We start from the raw sequence: 18,893 nt of genomic DNA on the forward strand, positions 1-18,893 counted from the left end.
AGATTTGATCAACAGTTTATCCACAAGAGAAGCAGATTTGATCAGCAGTTTATCCACAAGAGAAGCAGATTTGATCAGCAGTTTATCCACAAGAGAAGCAGATTTGATCAGCAGTTTATCTACAAGAGAAGCAGATTTGATCAGCAGTTTATCCACAAGAGAAGCAGATTTGATCAGCTGTTTATCCACAATAGAAGCAGATTTGATCAGCTGTTAATCCACAAGAAAAGTGGCTTTGATCAGCTGTTTATCCACAAGAAAAGTGGATTTGATCAGCTGTTTATCCACAAGAGAAGCAGATTTGATCAGCAGTTTATCCACAAGAGAAGCAGATTTGATCAGCTGTTTATCCACAATAGAAGCAGATTTGATCAGCTGTTAATCCACAAGAAAAGTGGCTTTGATCAGCTGTTTTCCCACAAGAAAAGGGGCTTTGATCAGCTGTTTAACCACAAGAAAAGTGGCTTTGATCAGCTGTTTTCCCACAAGAAAAGTGAATTTGATCAGCTGTTTATCCACAAGAAAAGTGGATTTGATCAGCTGTTTTACCACAAGAAAAGTGGCTTTGATCAGCTGTTTAACCACAAGAAAAGTGGCTTTGATCGGCTGTTTATCCTCAAGAAAAGTGGATTTGATCAGCTGTTTTACCACAAGAAAAGTGGCTTTGATCAGCTGTTTATCCACAAGAAAAGTGGATTTGATAAGCTGTTTATCCTCAAGAAAAGTGGATTTCATCAGCTGTTTAACCACAAGAAAAGTGGCTTTGATCGGCTGTTTATCCTCAAGAAAAGTGGATTTGATAAGCTGTTTATCCTCAAGAAAAGTGGATTTGATCAGCTGTTTAACCACAAGAAAAGCGGCTTTGATCAGCTGTTTATCCACAAGAAAAGTGGATTTGATCAGCTGTTTATCCACAAGAAAAGCGGGTTTGATCAGCTGTTTATCCACAAGAAAAGCGGATTTGATCAGCTGTTTATCCACAAGAAAAGTGGATTTGATCAGCTGTTTTCCCACAAGAAAAGTGGATTTGATCAGCTGTTTATGAACAAGAAAAGTGGATTTGATCAGCTGTTTAACCACAAGAAAAGTGGATTTGATCGGCTGTTTAACCACAAGAAAAGTGGATTTGATCGGCTGTTTATCCTCAAGAAAAGTGGATTTGATCAGCTGTTTTACCACAAGAAAAGCGGCTTTGATCAGGTGTTTATCCACAAGAAAAGTGGATTTGATCAGCTGTTTTACCACGAGAAAAGCGGCTTTGATCAGCTGTTTATCCACAAAAAAGCGGATTTGATCAGCTGTTTTCCCACAAGAAAAGCGATTTTGATCAGCTGTTTATCCACAAGAAAAGTGGATTTGATCAGCTGTTTTCCCACAAGAAAAGTGGATTTGATCAGCTGTTTATCCACAAGAAAAGCGGATTTGATCAGCTGTTTTCCCACAAGAAAAGCGGATTTGATCAGCTGTTTAACCACAAGAAAAGCGGCTTTGATCAGCTGTTTTCCCACAAGAAAATTGGCTTTGATCAGCTGTTTAACCACAAGAAAAATGGATTTGATCAGCTGTTTATCCACAAGAGAAGCAGATTTGATCAGCAGTTTATCCACAAGAAAATTGGCTTTGATCAGCTGTTTAACCACAAGAAAAGTGGATTTGATCAGCTGTTTATCTACAAGAGAAGCAGATTTGATCAACAGTTTATCCACAAGAGAAGCAGATTTGATCAGCAGTTTATCCACAAGAAAATTGGCTTTGATCAGCTGTTTAACCACAAGAAAAGTGGATTTGATCAGCAGTTTATCCAAAAGAGAAGTAGATTTGATCAGCAGTTTATCCACAAGAGAAGCAGATTTGATCAGCAGTTTATCCACAAGAAAAGTGGCTTTGATCAGCTGTTTTCCCACAAGAAAAGTGGCTTTGATCGGCTGTTTAACCACAAGAAAAGTGGCTTTGATCAGCTGTTTTCCCACAAGAAAAGTGGATTTGATCGGCTGTTTAACCACAAGAAAAGTGGCTTTGATCAGCTGTTTTCCCACAAGAAAAGTGGCTTTGATCAGCTGTTTAACCACAAGAAAAGTGGCTTTGATCAGCTGTTTTCCCACAAGAAAAGTGAATTTGATCAGCTGTTTATCCACAAGAAAAGTGGATTTGATCAGCTGTTTTACCACAAGAAAAGTGGCTTTGATCAGCTGTTTAACCACAAGAAAAGATGCTTTGATCGGCTGTTTATCCTCAAGAAAAGTGGATTTGATCAGCTGTTTTACCACAAGAAAAGTGGCTTTGATCAGCTGTTTATCCACAAGAAAAGTGGATTTGATCAGCTGTTTATCCACAAGAAAAGCGGGTTTGATCAGCTGTTTTCCCACAAGAAAAGTGGATTTGATCAGCTGTTTATGAACAAGAAAAGTGGATTTGATCAGCTGTTTAACCACAAGAAAAGTGGATTTGATCGGCTGTTTAACCACAAGAAAAGTGGATTTGATCGGCTGTTTATCCTCAAGAAAAGTGGATTTGATCAGCTGTTTTACCACAAGAAAAGCGGCTTTGATCAGCTGTTTATCCACAAGAAAAGTGGATTTGATCAGCTGTTTATCCACAAGAAAAGTGGATTTGATCAGCTGTTTTACCACAAGAAAAGCGGCTTTGATCAGCTGTTTAGCCACAAAAAAGCGGATTTGATCAGCTGTTTTCCCACAAGAAAAGCGATTTTGATCAGCTGTTTATCCACAAGAAAAGTGGATTTGATCAGCTGTTTTCCCACAAGAAAAGTGGATTTGATCAGCTGTTTAACCACAAGAAAAGCGGCTTTGATCAGCTGTTTTCCCACAAGAAAATTGGCTTTGATCAGCTGTTTAACCACAAGAAAAGTGGCTTTGATCAGCTGTTTATCCACAAGAGAAGCAGATTTGATCAGCAGTTTATCCACAAGAAAATTGGCTTTGATCAGATGTTTAACCACAAGAAAAGTGGATTTGATCAGCTGTTTATCTACAAGAGAAGCAGATTTGATCAACAGTTTATCCACAAGAGAAGTAGATTTGATCAGCAGTTTATCCACAAGAGAAACAGATTTGATCAACAGTTTATCCACAAGAGAAGTAGATTTGATCAGCAGTTTATCCACAAGAGAAGCAGATTTGATCAGCAGTTTATCCACAAGAAAATTGGCTTTGATCAGCTGTTTAACCACAAGAAAAGTGGATTTGATCAGCTGTTTATCGACAAGAGAAGCAGATTTGATCAACAGTTTATCCACAAGAGAAGTAGATTTGATCAGCAGTTTATCCACAAGAAAAGTGGATTTGATCAGCTGTTTATCTACAAGAGAAGCAGATTTGATCAACAGTTTATCCACAAGAGAAGCAGATTTGATCAGCAGTTTATCCACAAGAAAATTGGCTTTGATCAGCTGTTTAACCACAAGAAAAGTGGATTTGATCAGCTGTCTATCTACAAGAGAAGCAGATTTGATCAGCAGTTTATCCACAAGAAAATTGGCTTTGATCAGCTGTTTAACCACAAGAAAAGTGGATTTGATCAACAGTTTATCCACAAGAGAAGTAGATTTGATCAGCAGTTTATCCACAAGAGAAGTAGATTTGATCAGCTGTTTATCCACAAGAGAAACAGATTTGATCAACAGTTTATCCACAAGAGAAGCAGATTTGATCAGCAGTTTATCCACAAGAGAAGCAGATTTGATCAGCAGTTTATCCACAAGAGAAGCAGATTTGATCAGCAGTTTATCTACAAGAGAAGCAGATTTGATCAGCAGTTTATCCACAAGAGAAGCAGATTTGATCAGCTGTTTATCCACAATAGAAGCAGATTTGATCAGCTGTTAATCCACAAGAAAAGTGGCTTTGATCAGCTGTTTATCCACAAGAAAAGTGGATTTGATCAGCTGTTTATCCACAAGAGAAGCAGATTTGATCAGCAGTTTATCCACAAGAGAAGCAGATTTGATCAGCTGTTTATCCACAATAGAAGCAGATTTGATCAGCTGTTAATCCACAAGAAAAGTGGCTTTGATCAGCTGTTTTCCCACAAGAAAAGGGGCTTTGATCAGCTGTTTAACCACAAGAAAAGTGGCTTTGATCAGCTGTTTTCCCACAAGAAAAGTGAATTTGATCAGCTGTTTATCCACAAGAAAAGTGGATTTGATCAGCTGTTTTACCACAAGAAAAGTGGCTTTGATCAGCTGTTTAACCACAAGAAAAGTGGCTTTGATCGGCTGTTTATCCTCAAGAAAAGTGGATTTGATCAGCTGTTTTACCACAAGAAAAGTGGCTTTGATCAGCTGTTTATCCACAAGAAAAGTGGATTTGATAAGCTGTTTATCCTCAAGAAAAGTGGATTTCATCAGCTGTTTAACCACAAGAAAAGTGGCTTTGATCGGCTGTTTATCCTCAAGAAAAGTGGATTTGATAAGCTGTTTATCCTCAAGAAAAGTGGATTTGATCAGCTGTTTAACCACAAGAAAAGCGGCTTTGATCAGCTGTTTATCCACAAGAAAAGTGGATTTGATCAGCTGTTTATCCACAAGAAAAGCGGGTTTGATCAGCTGTTTATCCACAAGAAAAGCGGATTTGATCAGCTGTTTATCCACAAGAAAAGTGGATTTGATCAGCTGTTTTCCCACAAGAAAAGTGGATTTGATCAGCTGTTTATGAACAAGAAAAGTGGATTTGATCAGCTGTTTAACCACAAGAAAAGTGGATTTGATCGGCTGTTTAACCACAAGAAAAGTGGATTTGATCGGCTGTTTATCCTCAAGAAAAGTGGATTTGATCAGCTGTTTTACCACAAGAAAAGCGGCTTTGATCAGGTGTTTATCCACAAGAAAAGTGGATTTGATCAGCTGTTTTACCACGAGAAAAGCGGCTTTGATCAGCTGTTTATCCACAAAAAAGCGGATTTGATCAGCTGTTTTCCCACAAGAAAAGCGATTTTGATCAGCTGTTTATCCACAAGAAAAGTGGATTTGATCAGCTGTTTTCAGACAAGAAAAGTGGATTTGATCAGCTGTTTATCCACAAGAAAAGCGGATTTGATCAGCTGTTTTCCCACAAGAAAAGCGGATTTGATCAGCTGTTTAACCACAAGAAAAGCGGCTTTGATCAGCTGTTTTCCCACAAGAAAATTGGCTTTGATCAGCTGTTTAACCACAAGAAAAATGGATTTGATCAGCTGTTTATCCACAAGAGAAGCAGATTTGATCAGCAGTTTATCCACAAGAAAATTGGCTTTGATCAGCTGTTTAACCACAAGAAAAGTGGATTTGATCAGCTGTTTATCTACAAGAGAAGCAGATTTGATCAACAGTTTATCCACAAGAGAAGCAGATTTGATCAGCAGTTTATCCACAAGAAAATTGGCTTTGATCAGCTGTTTAACCACAAGAAAAGTGGATTTGATCAGCAGTTTATCCAAAAGAGAAGTAGATTTGATCAGCAGTTTATCCACAAGAGAAGCAGATTTGATCAGCAGTTTATCCACAAGAAAAGTGGCTTTGATCAGCTGTTTTCCCACAAGAAAAGTGGCTTTGATCGGCTGTTTAACCACAAGAAAAGTGGCTTTGATCAGCTGTTTTCCCACAAGAAAAGTGGATTTGATCGGCTGTTTAACCACAAGAAAAGTGGCTTTGATCAGCTGTTTTCCCACAAGAAAAGTGGCTTTGATCAGCTGTTTAACCACAAGAAAAGTGGCTTTGATCAGCTGTTTTCCCACAAGAAAAGTGAATTTGATCAGCTGTTTATCCACAAGAAAAGTGGATTTGATCAGCTGTTTTACCACAAGAAAAGTGGCTTTGATCAGCTGTTTAACCACAAGAAAAGATGCTTTGATCGGCTGTTTATCCTCAAGAAAAGTGGATTTGATCAGCTGTTTTACCACAAGAAAAGTGGCTTTGATCAGCTGTTTATCCACAAGAAAAGTGGATTTGATCAGCTGTTTATCCACAAGAAAAGCGGGTTTGATCAGCTGTTTTCCCACAAGAAAAGTGGATTTGATCAGCTGTTTATGAACAAGAAAAGTGGATTTGATCAGCTGTTTAACCACAAGAAAAGTGGATTTGATCGGCTGTTTAACCACAAGAAAAGTGGATTTGATCGGCTGTTTATCCTCAAGAAAAGTGGATTTGATCAGCTGTTTTACCACAAGAAAAGCGGCTTTGATCAGCTGTTTATCCACAAGAAAAGTGGATTTGATCAGCTGTTTATCCACAAGAAAAGTGGATTTGATCAGCTGTTTTACCACAAGAAAAGCGGCTTTGATCAGCTGTTTAGCCACAAAAAAGCGGATTTGATCAGCTGTTTTCCCACAAGAAAAGCGATTTTGATCAGCTGTTTATCCACAAGAAAAGTGGATTTGATCAGCTGTTTTCCCACAAGAAAAGTGGATTTGATCAGCTGTTTAACCACAAGAAAAGCGGCTTTGATCAGCTGTTTTCCCACAAGAAAATTGGCTTTTATCAGCTGTTTAACCACAAGAAAAGTGGCTTTGATCAGCTGTTTATCCACAAGAGAAGCAGATTTGATCAGCAGTTTATCCACAAGAAAATTGGCTTTGATCAGCTGTTTAACCACAAGAAAAGTGGATTTGATCAGCTGTTTATCTACAAGAGAAGCAGATTTGATCAACAGTTTATCCACAAGAGAAGTAGATTTGATCAGCAGTTTATCCACAAGAGAAACAGATTTGATCAACAGTTTATCCACAAGAGAAGTAGATTTGATCAGCAGTTTATCCACAAGAGAAGCAGATTTGATCAGCAGTTTATCCACAAGAAAATTGGCTTTGATCAGCTGTTTAACCACAAGAAAAGTGGATTTGATCAGCTGTTTATCGACAAGAGAAGCAGATTTGATCAACAGTTTATCCACAAGAGAAGTAGATTTGATCAGCAGTTTATCCACAAGAAAAGTGGATTTGATCAGCTGTTTATCTACAAGAGAAGCAGATTTGATCAACAGTTTATCCACAAGAGAAGCAGATTTGATCAGCAGTTTATCCACAAGAAAATTGGCTTTGATCAGCTGTTTAACCACAAGAAAAGTGGATTTGATCAGCTGTCTATCTACAAGAGAAGCAGATTTGATCAGCAGTTTATCCACAAGAAAATTGGCTTTGATCAGCTGTTTAACCACAAGAAAAGTGGATTTGATCAACAGTTTATCCACAAGAGAAGTAGATTTGATCAGCAGTTTATCCACAAGAGAAGTAGATTTGATCAGCAGTTTATCCACAAGAGAAGCAGATTTGATCAGCAGTTTATCCACAAGAAAATTGGCTTTGATCAGCAGTTTAACCACAAGAAAAGTGGATTTGATCAGCTGTTTATCCACAAGAGAAGCAGATTTGATCAGCAGTTTATCCACAAGAAAATTGGCTTTGATCAGCTGTTTAACCACAAGAAAATTGGCTTTGATCAGCAGTTTAACCACAAGAAAAGTGGATTTGATCAGCTGTTTATCCACAAGAGAAGCAGATTTGATCAGCAGTTTATCCACAAGAAAATTGGCTTTGATCAGCTGTTTAACCACAAGAAAAGTGGATTTGATCAACAGTTTATCCACAAGAGAAGTAGATTTGATCAGCTGTTTATCCACAAGAGAAACAGATTTGATCAACAGTTTATCCACAAGAGAAGCAGATTTGATCAGCAGTTTATCCACAAGAGAAGCAGATTTGATCAGCAGTTTATCCACAAGAGAAGCAGATTTGATCAGCAGTTTATCTACAAGAGAAGCAGATTTGATCAGCAGTTTATCCACAAGAGAAGCAGATTTGATCAGCTGTTTATCCACAATAGAAGCAGATTTGATCAGCTGTTAATCCACAAGAAAAGTGGCTTTGATCAGCTGTTTATCCACAAGAAAAGTGGATTTGATCAGCTGTTTATCCACAAGAGAAGCAGATTTGATCAGCAGTTTATCCACAAGAGAAGCAGATTTGATCAGCTGTTTATCCACAATAGAAGCAGATTTGATCAGCTGTTAATCCACAAGAAAAGTGGCTTTGATCAGTTGTTTATCCACAAGAGAAGCGAATTTGATCAGTTGTTTAACCACAAGAAAAGTGGATTTGATCAGCTGTTTATCCACAAGAGAAGCGAATTTGATCAGTTGTTTAACCACAAGAAAAGTGGATTTGATCAGCTGTTTAACCACAAGAAAAGTGGATTTGATCGGCTGTTTATGAACAAGAAAAGTGGATTTGATCGGCTGTTGATGAACAAGAAAAGTGGATTTGATCAGCTGTTTATGAACAAGAAAAGTGGATTTGATCAGCTGTTTAACCACAAGAAAAGTGGATTTGATCGGCTGTTTATCCACAAGAAAAGTGGATTTGATCAGCTGTTTTCCCACAAGAAAAGTGGCTTTGATCAGCTGTTTATCCTCAAGAAAAGTGGCTTTGATCAGCTGTTTATCCACAAGAAAAGTGGCTTTGATCAGCTGTTTTCCCACAAGAAAAGTGGCTTTGATCAGCTGTTTATCCTCAAGAAAAGTGGATTTGATCAACTGTTTATCCACAAGAAAAGTGGATTTGATCGGCTGTTTTACCACAAGAAAAGTGGCTTTGATCAGCTGTTTTACCACAAGAAAAGTGGCTTTGATCAACTGTTTTCCCACAAGAAAAGTGGCTTTGATCAGCTGTTTATCCTCAAGAAAAGTGGCTTTGATCAGCTGTTTATCCACAAGAAAAGTGGCTTTGATCAGCTGTTTTCCCACAAGAAAAGTGGCTTTGATCAGCTGTTTATCCTCAAGAAAAGTGGATTTGATCAGCTGTTTATCCACAAGAAAAGTGGATTTGATCGGCTGTTTTACCACAAGAAAAGTGGCTTTGATCAGCTGTTTATCCACAAGAAAAGTGGATTTGATAAGCTGTTTATCCTCAAGAAAAGTGGATTTGATCAGCTGTTTATCCACAAGAAAAGTGGATTTGATCAGCTGTTTTCCGACAAGAAAAGTGGATTTGATCAGCTGTTTAACCACAAGAAAAGCAGATTTGATCAGCTGTTTTCCCACAAGAAAAGTGGATTTGATCAGCTGTTTTCCGACAAGAAAAGTGGATTTGATCAGCTGTTTAACCACAAGAAAAGCGGATTTGATCAGCTGTTTTCCCACAAGAAAAGTGGATTTGATCGGCTGTTTAACCACAAGAAAAGTGGCTTTGATCAGCTGTTTAACCACAAGAAAAGTGGCTTTGATAAGCTGTTTTCCCACAAGAAAAGTGGCTTTGATCAGCTGTTTAACCACAAGAAAAGTGGATTTGATAAGCTGTTTTCCCACAAGAAAAGTGGCTTTGATCAGCTGTTTAACCACAAGAAAAGTGGCTTTGATAAGCTGTTTTCCCACAAGAAAAGTGGCTTTGATCAGCTGTTTATCCTCAAGAAAAGTGGATTTGATCAGCTGTTTATGAACAAGAAAAGTGGATGTGATCAGCTGTTTAACCACAAGAAAAGTGGATTTGATCAGCTGTTTAACCACAAGAAAAGCGGATTTGATCAGCTGTTTTCCCACAAGAAAAGTGGATTTGATCGGCTGTTTAACCACAAGAAAAGTGGCTTTGATCAGCTGTTTAACCACAAGAAAAGTGGATTTGATAAGCTGTTTTCCCACAAGAAAAGTGGCTTTGATCAGCTGTTTAACCACAAGAAAAGTGGATTTGATAAGCTGTTTATCCTCAAGAAAAGTGGATTTGATCAGCTGTTTAACCACAAGAAAAGTGGCTTTGATCAGCTGTTTAACCACAAGAAAAGTGGATTTGATAAGCTGTTTAACCACAAGAAAAGTGGCTTTGATCAGCTGTTTTCCCACAAGAAAAGTGGCTTTGATCAGCTGTTTAACCACAAGAAAAGTGGATTTGATAAGCTGTTTATCCTCAAGAAAAGTGGATTTGATCAGCTGTTTATGAACAAGAAAAGTGGATTTGATCAGCAGTTTATCCACAAGAAAATTGGCTTTGATCAGCTGTTTAACCACAAGAAAAGTGGATTTGATCAACAGTTTATCCACAAGAGAAGTAGATTTGATCAGCAGTTTATCCACAAGAGAAGTAGATTTGATCAGCAGTTTATCCACAAGAGAAGCAGATTTGATCAGCAGTTTATCCACAAGAAAATTGGCTTTGATCAGCAGTTTAACCACAAGAAAAGTGGATTTGATCAGCTGTTTATCCACAAGAGAAGCAGATTTGATCAGCAGTTTATCCACAAGAAAATTGGCTTTGATCAGCTGTTTAACCACAAGAAAATTGGCTTTGATCAGCAGTTTAACCACAAGAAAAGTGGATTTGATCAGCTGTTTATCCACAAGAGAAGCAGATTTGATCAGCAGTTTATCCACAAGAAAATTGGCTTTGATCAGCTGTTTAACCACAAGAAAAGTGGATTTGATCAACAGTTTATCCACAAGAGAAGTAGATTTGATCAGCTGTTTATCCACAAGAGAAACAGATTTGATCAACAGTTTATCCACAAGAGAAGCAGATTTGATCAGCAGTTTATCCACAAGAGAAGCAGATTTGATCAGCAGTTTATCCACAAGAGAAGCAGATTTGATCAGCAGTTTATCTACAAGAGAAGCAGATTTGATCAGCAGTTTATCCACAAGAGAAGCAGATTTGATCAGCTGTTTATCCACAATAGAAGCAGATTTGATCAGCTGTTAATCCACAAGAAAAGTGGCTTTGATCAGCTGTTTATCCACAAGAAAAGTGGATTTGATCAGCTGTTTATCCACAAGAGAAGCAGATTTGATCAGCAGTTTATCCACAAGAGAAGCAGATTTGATCAGCTGTTTATCCACAATAGAAGCAGATTTGATCAGCTGTTAATCCACAAGAAAAGTGGCTTTGATCAGTTGTTTATCCACAAGAGAAGCGAATTTGATCAGTTGTTTAACCACAAGAAAAGTGGATTTGATCAGCTGTTTATCCACAAGAGAAGCGAATTTGATCAGTTGTTTAACCACAAGAAAAGTGGATTTGATCAGCTGTTTAACCACAAGAAAAGTGGATTTGATCGGCTGTTTATGAACAAGAAAAGTGGATTTGATCGGCTGTTTATGAACAAGAAAAGTGGATTTGATCAGCTGTTTATGAACAAGAAAAGTGGATTTGATCAGCTGTTTAACCACAAGAAAAGTGGATTTGATCGGCTGTTTATCCACAAGAAAAGTGGATTTGATCAGCTGTTTTCCCACAAGAAAAGTGGCTTTGATCAGCTGTTTATCCTCAAGAAAAGTGGCTTTGATCAGCTGTTTATCCACAAGAAAAGTGGCTTTGATCAGCTGTTTTCCCACAAGAAAAGTGGCTTTGATCAGCTGTTTATCCTCAAGAAAAGTGGATTTGATCAGCTGTTTATCCACAAGAAAAGTGGATTTGATCGGCTGTTTTACCACAAGAAAAGTGGCTTTGATCAGCTGTTTTACCACAAGAAAAGTGGCTTTGATCAACTGTTTTCCCACAAGAAAAGTGGCTTTGATCAGCTGTTTATCCTCAAGAAAAGTGGCTTTGATCAGCTGTTTATCCACAAGAAAAGTGGCTTTGATCAGCTGTTTTCCCACAAGAAAAGTGGCTTTGATCAGCTGTTTATCCTCAAGAAAAGTGGATTTGATCAGCTGTTTATCCACAAGAAAAGTGGATTTGATCGACTGTTTTACCACAAGAAAAGTGGCTTTGATCAGCTGTTTATCCACAAGAAAAGTGGATTTGATAAGCTGTTTATCCTCAAGAAAAGTGGATTTGATCAGCTGTTTATCCACAAGAAAAGTGGATTTGATCAGCTGTTTTCCGACAAGAAAAGTGGATTTGATCAGCTGTTTAACCACAAGAAAAGCAGATTTGATCAGCTGTTTTCCCACAAGAAAAGTGGATTTGATCAGCTGTTTTCCGACAAGAAAAGTGGATTTGATCAGCTGTTTAACCACAAGAAAAGCGGATTTGATCAGCTGTTTTCCCACAAGAAAAGTGGATTTGATCGGCTGTTTAACCACAAGAAAAGTGGCTTTGATCAGCTGTTTAACCACAAGAAAAGTGGCTTTGATAAGCTGTTTTCCCACAAGAAAAGTGGCTTTGATCAGCTGTTTAACCACAAGAAAAGTGGATTTGATAAGCTGTTTTCCCACAAGAAAAGTGGCTTTGATCAGCTGTTTAACCACAAGAAAAGTGGCTTTGATAAGCTGTTTTCCCACAAGAAAAGTGGCTTTGATCAGCTGTTTATCCTCAAGAAAAGTGGATTTGATCAGCTGTTTATGAACAAGAAAAGTGGATGTGATCAGCTGTTTAACCACAAGAAAAGTGGATTTGATCAGCTGTTTAACCACAAGAAAAGCGGATTTGATCAGCTGTTTTCCCACAAGAAAAGTGGATTTGATCGGCTGTTTAACCACAAGAAAAGTGGCTTTGATCAGCTGTTTAACCACAAGAAAAGTGGATTTGATAAGCTGTTTTCCCACAAGAAAAGTGGCTTTGATCAGCTGTTTAACCACAAGAAAAGTGGATTTGATAAGCTGTTTATCCTCAAGAAAAGTGGATTTGATCAGCTGTTTAACCACAAGAAAAGTGGATGTGATCAGCTGTTTAACCACAAGAAAAGTGGCTTTGATCAGCTGTTTTCCCACAAGAAAAGTGGCTTTGATCAGCTGTTTAACCACAAGAAAAGTGGCTTTGATAAGCTGTTTATCCTCAAGAAAAGTGGATTTGATCAGCTGTTTATGAACAAGAAAAGTGGATTTAATCAGCTGTTTTACCACAAGAAAAGTGGCTTTGATCCGATGTTTATCCACAAGAAAAGTGGATTTGATCAGTTGTTTATCCACAAGAAAAGTGGATTTGATCAGCTGTTTTCCCACAAGAAAAGTGGCTTTGATCAGCTGTTTAACCACAAGAAAAGTGGATTTGATAAGCTGTTTAACCACAAGAAAAGTGGATGTGATCAGCTGTTTAACCACAAGAAAAGTGGCTTTGATCAGCTGTTTTCCCACAAGAAAAGTGGCTTTGATCAGCTGTTTAACCACAAGAAAAGTGGATTTGATAAGCTGTTTATCCTCAAGAAAAGTGGATTTGATCAGCTGTTTATGAACAAGAAAAGTGGATTTGATCAGCTGTTTAACCACAAGAAAAGTGGATTTGATCAACAGTTTATCCACAAGAGAAGTAGATTTGATCAGCAGTTTATCCACAAGAGAAGTAGATTTGATCAGCAGTTTATCCACAAGAGAAGCAGATTTGATCAGCAGTTTATCCACAAGAAAATTGGCTTTGATCAGCAGTTTAACCACAAGAAAAGTGGATTTGATCAGCTGTTTATCCACAAGAGAAGCAGATTTGATCAGCAGTTTATCCACAAGAAAATTGGCTTTGATCAGCTGTTTAACCACAAGAAAATTGGCTTTGATCAGCAGTTTAACCACAAGAAAAGTGGATTTGATCAGCTGTTTATCCACAAGAGAAGCAGATTTGATTAGCAGTTTATCCACAAGAAAATTAGCTTTGATCAGCTGTTTAACCACAAGAAAAGTGGATTTGATCAACAGTTTATCCACAAGAGAAGTAGATTTGATCAGCTGTTTATCCACAAGAGAAACAGATTTGATCAACAGTTTATCCACAAGAGAAGCAGATTTGATCAGCAGTTTATCCACAAGAGAAGCAGATTTGATCAGCAGTTTATCCACAATAGAAGCAGATTTGATCAGCTGTTAATCCACAAGAAAAGTGGCTTTGATCAGCTGTTTATCCACAAGAAAAGTGGATTTGATCAGCTGTTTATCCACAAGAGAAGCAGATTTGATCAGCAGTTTATCCACAAGAGAAGCAGATTTGATCAGCTGTTTATCCACAATAGAAGCAGATTTGATCAGCTGTTAATCCACAAGAAAAGTGGCTTTGATCAGTTGTTTATCCACAAGAGAAGCGAATTTGATCAGTTGTTTAACCACAAGAAAAGTGGATTTGATCAGCTGTTTATCCACAAGAGAAGCGAATTTGATCAGTTGTTTAACCACAAGAAAAGTGGATTTGATCAGCTGTTTAACCACAAGAAAAGTGGATTTGATCGGCTGTTTATGAACAAGAAAAGTGGATTTGATCGGCTGTTTATGAACAAGAAAAGTGGATTTGATCAGCTGTTTATGAACAAGAAAAGTGGATTTGATCAGCTGTTTAACCACAAGAAAAGTGGATTTGATCGGCTGTTTATCCACAAGAAAAGTGGATTTGATCAGCTGTTTTCCCACAAGAAAAGTGGCTTTGATCAGCTGTTTATCCTCAAGAAAAGTGGCTTTGATCAGCTGTTTATCCACAAGAAAAGTGGCTTTGATCAGCTGTTTTCCCACAAGAAAAGTGGCTTTGATCAGCTGTTTATCCTCAAGAAAAGTGGATTTGATCAGCTGTTTATCCACAAGAAAAGTGGATTTGATCGGCTGTTTTACCACAAGAAAAGTGGCTTTGATCAGCTGTTTTACCACAAGAAAAGTGGCTTTGATCAACTGTTTTCCCACAAGAAAAGTGGCTTTGATCAGCTGTTTATCCTCAAGAAAAGTGGCTTTGATCAGCTGTTTATCCACAAGAAAAGTGGCTTTGATCAGCTGTTTTCCCACAAGAAAAGTGGCTTTGATCAGCTGTTTATCCTCAAGAAAAGTGGATTTGATCAGCTGTTTATCCACAAGAAAAGTGGATTTGATCGACTGTTTTACCACAAGAAAAGTGGCTTTGATCAGCTGTTTATCCACAAGAAAAGTGGATTTGATAAGCTGTTTATCCTCAAGAAAAGTGGATTTGATCAGCTGTTTATCCACAAGAAAAGTGGATTTGATCAGCTGTTTTCCGACAAGAAAAGTGGATTTGATCAGCTGTTTAACCACAAGAAAAGCAGATTTGATCAGCTGTTTTCCCACAAGAAAAGTGGATTTGATCAGCTGTTTTCCGACAAGAAAAGTGGATTTGATCAGCTGTTTAACCACAAGAAAAGCGGATTTGATCAGCTGTTTTCCCACAAGAAAAGTGGATTTGATCGGCTGTTTAACCACAAGAAAAGTGGCTTTGATAAGCTGTTTAACCACAAGAAAAGTGGCTTTGATAAGCTGTTTTCCCACAAGAAAAGTGGCTTTGATCAGCTGTTTAACCACAAGAAAAGTGGCTTTGATCAGCTGTTTATCCTCAAGAAAAGTGGATTTGATCAACAGTTTATCCACAAGAGAAGTAGATTTGATCAGCAGTTTATCCACAAGAGAAACAGATTTGATCAACAGTTTATCCACAAGAGAAGTAGATTTGATCAGCAGTTTATCCACAAGAGAAGCAGATTTGATCAGCCGTTTATCCACAAGAAAATTGGCTTTGATCAGCTGTTTAACCACAAGAAAAGTGGATTTGATCAGCTGTTTATCTACAAGAGAAGCAGATTTGATCAACAGTTTATCCACAAGAGAAGTAGATTTGATCAGCAGTTTATCCACAAGAAAAGTGGATTTGATCAGCTGTTTATCTACAAGAGAAGCAGATTTGATCAACAGTTTATCCACAAGAGAAGCAGATTTGATCAGCAGTTTATCCACAAGAAAATTGGCTTTGATCAGCTGTTTAACCACAAGAAAAGTGGATTTGATCAGCTGTCTATCTACAAGAGAAGCAGATTTGATCAGCAGTTTATCCACAAGAAAATTGGCTTTGATCAGCTGTTTAACCACAAGAAAAGTGGATTTGATCAACAGTTTATCCACAAGAGAAGTAGATTTGATCAGCAGTTTATCCACAAGAGAAGTAGATTTGATCAGCAGTTTATCCACAAGAGAAGCAGATTTGATCAGCAGTTTATCCACAAGAAAATTGGCTTTGATCAGCAGTTTAACCACAAGAAAAGTGGATTTGATCAGCTGTTTATCCACAAGAGAAGCAGATTTGATCAGCAGTTTATCCACAAGAAAATTGGCTTTGATCAGCTGTTTAACCACAAGAAAATTGGCTTTGATCAGCAGTTTAACCACAAGAAAAGTGGATTTGATCAGCTGTTTATCCACAAGAGAAGCAGATTTGATCAGCAGTTTATCCACAAGAAAATTGGCTTTGATCAGCTGTTTAACCACAAGAAAAGTGGATTTGATCAACAGTTTATCCACAAGAGAAGTAGATTTGATCAGCTGTTTATCCACAAGAGAAACAGATTTGATCAACAGTTTATCCACAAGAGAAGCAGATTTGATCAGCAGTTTATCCACAAGAGAAGCAGATTTGATCAGCAGTTTATCCACAAGAGAAGCAGATTTGATCAGCAGTTTATCTACAAGAGAAGCAGATTTGATCAGCAGTTTATCCACAAGAGAAGCAGATTTGATCAGCTGTTTATCCACAATAGAAGCAGATTTGATCAGCTGTTAATCCACAAGAAAAGTGGCTTTGATCAGCTGTTTATCCACAAGAAAAGTGGATTTGATCAGCTGTTTATCCACAAGAGAAGCAGATTTGATCAGCAGTTTATCCACAAGAGAAGCAGATTTGATCAGCTGTTTATCCACAATAGAAGCAGATTTGATCAGCTGTTAATCCACAAGAAAAGTGGCTTTGATCAGTTGTTTATCCACAAGAGAAGCGAATTTGATCAGTTGTTTAACCACAAGAAAAGTGGATTTGATCAGCTGTTTATCCACAAGAGAAGCGAATTTGATCAGTTGTTTAACCACAAGAAAAGTGGATTTGATCAGCTGTTTAACCACAAGAAAAGTGGATTTGATCAGCTGTTTATGAACAAGAAAAGTGGATTTGATCGGCTGTTGATGAACAAGAAAAGTGGATTTGATCGGCTGTTTATCCACAAGAAAAGTGGATTTGATCAGCTGTTTTCCCACAAGAAAAGTGGCTTTGATCAGCTGTTTATCCTCAAGAAAAGTGGCTTTGATCAGCTGTTTATCCACAAGAAAAGTGGCTTTGATCAGCTGTTTTCCCACAAGAAAAGTGGCTTTGATCAGCTGTTTATCGTCAAGAAAAGTGGATTTGATCAGCTGTTTATCCACAAGAAAAGTGGATTTGATCGGCTGTTTTACCACAAGAAAAGTGGCTTTGATCAGCTGTTTTACCACAAGAAAAGTGGATTTGATCAGCTGTTTTCCGACAAGAAAAGTGGATTTGATCAGCTGTTTAACCACAAGAAAAGCGGATTTGATCAGCTGTTTTCCCACAAGAAAAGTGGATTTGATCGGCTGTTTAACCACAAGAAAAGTGGCTTTGATCAGCTGTTTAACCACAAGAAAAGTGGCTTTGATAAGCTGTTTTCCCACAAGAAAAGTGGCTTTGATCAGCTGTTTAACCACAAGAAAAGTGGCTTTGATCAGCTGTTTATCCTCAAGAAAAGTGGATTTGATCAACAGTTTATCCACAAGAGAAGTAGATTTGATCAGCAGTTTATCCACAAGAGAAACAGATTTGATCAACAGTTTATCCACAAGAGAAGTAGATTTGATCAGCAGTTTATCCACAAGAGAAGCAGATTTGATCAGCCGTTTATCCACAAGAAAATTGGCTTTGATCAGCTGTTTAACCACAAGAAAAGTGGATTTGATCAGCTGTTTATCTACAAGAGAAGCAGATTTGATCAACAGTTTATCCACAAGAGAAGTAGATTTGATCAGCAGTTTATCCACAAGAAAAGTGGATTTGATCAGCTGTTTATCTACAAGAGAAGCAGATTTGATCAACAGTTTATCCACAAGAGAAGCAGATTTGATCAGCAGTTTATCCACAAGAAAATTGGCTTTGATCAGCTGTTTAACCACAAGAAAAGTGGATTTGATCAGCTGTCTATCTACAAGAGAAGCAGATTTGATCAGCAGTTTATCCACAAGAAAATTGGCTTTGATCAGCTGTTTAACCACAAGAAAAGTGGATTTGATCAACAGTTTATCCACAAGAGAAGTAGATTTGATCAGCAGTTTATCCACAAGAGAAGTAGATTTGATCAGCAGTTTATCCACAAGAGAAGCAGATTTGATCAGCAGTTTATCCACAAGAAAATTGGCTTTGATCAGCAGTTTAACCACAAGAAAAGTGGATTTGATCAGCTGTTTATCCACAAGAGAAGCAGATTTGATCAGCAGTTTATCCACAAGAAAATTGGCTTTGATCAGCTGTTTAACCACAAGAAAATTGGCTTTGATCAGCAGTTTAACCACAAGAAAAGTGGATTTGATCAGCTGTTTATCCACAAGAGAAGCAGATTTGATCAGCAGTTTATCCACAAGAAAATTGGCTTTGATCAGCTGTTTAACCACAAGAAAAGTGGATTTGATCAACAGTTTATCCACAAGAGAAGTAGATTTGATCAGCTGTTTATCCACAAGAGAAACAGATTTGATCAACAGTTTATCCACAAGAGAAGCAGATTTGATCAGCAGTTTATCCACAAGAGAAGCAGATTTGATCAGCAGTTTATCCACAAGAGAAGCAGATTTGATCAGCAGTTTATCTACAAGAGAAGCAGATTTGATCAGCAGTTTATCCACAAGAGAAGCAGATTTGATCAGCTGTTTATCCACAATAGAAGCAGATTTGATCAGCTGTTAATCCACAAGAAAAGTGGCTTTGATCAGCTGTTTATCCACAAGAAAAGTGGATTTGATCAGCTGTTTATCCACAAGAGAAGCAGATTTGATCAGCAGTTTATCCACAAGAGAAGCAGATTTGATCAGCTGTTTATCCACAATAGAAGCAGATTTGATCAGCTGTTAATCCACAAGAAAAGTGGCTTTGATCAGTTGTTTATCCACAAGAGAAGCGAATTTGATCAGTTGTTTAACCACAAGAAAAGTGGATTTGATCAGCTGTTTATCCACAAGAGAAGCGAATTTGATCAGTTGTTTAACCACAAGAAAAGTGGATTTGATCAGCTGTTTAAC

The sequence above is a fragment of the Myxine glutinosa genome, chromosome 4 (genome assembly GCF_964187855.1).
Source record: "Myxine glutinosa chromosome 4, kmMyxGlut1.1, whole genome shotgun sequence".
Lineage (NCBI taxonomy): Eukaryota > Metazoa > Chordata > Myxini > Myxiniformes > Myxinidae > Myxine > Myxine glutinosa.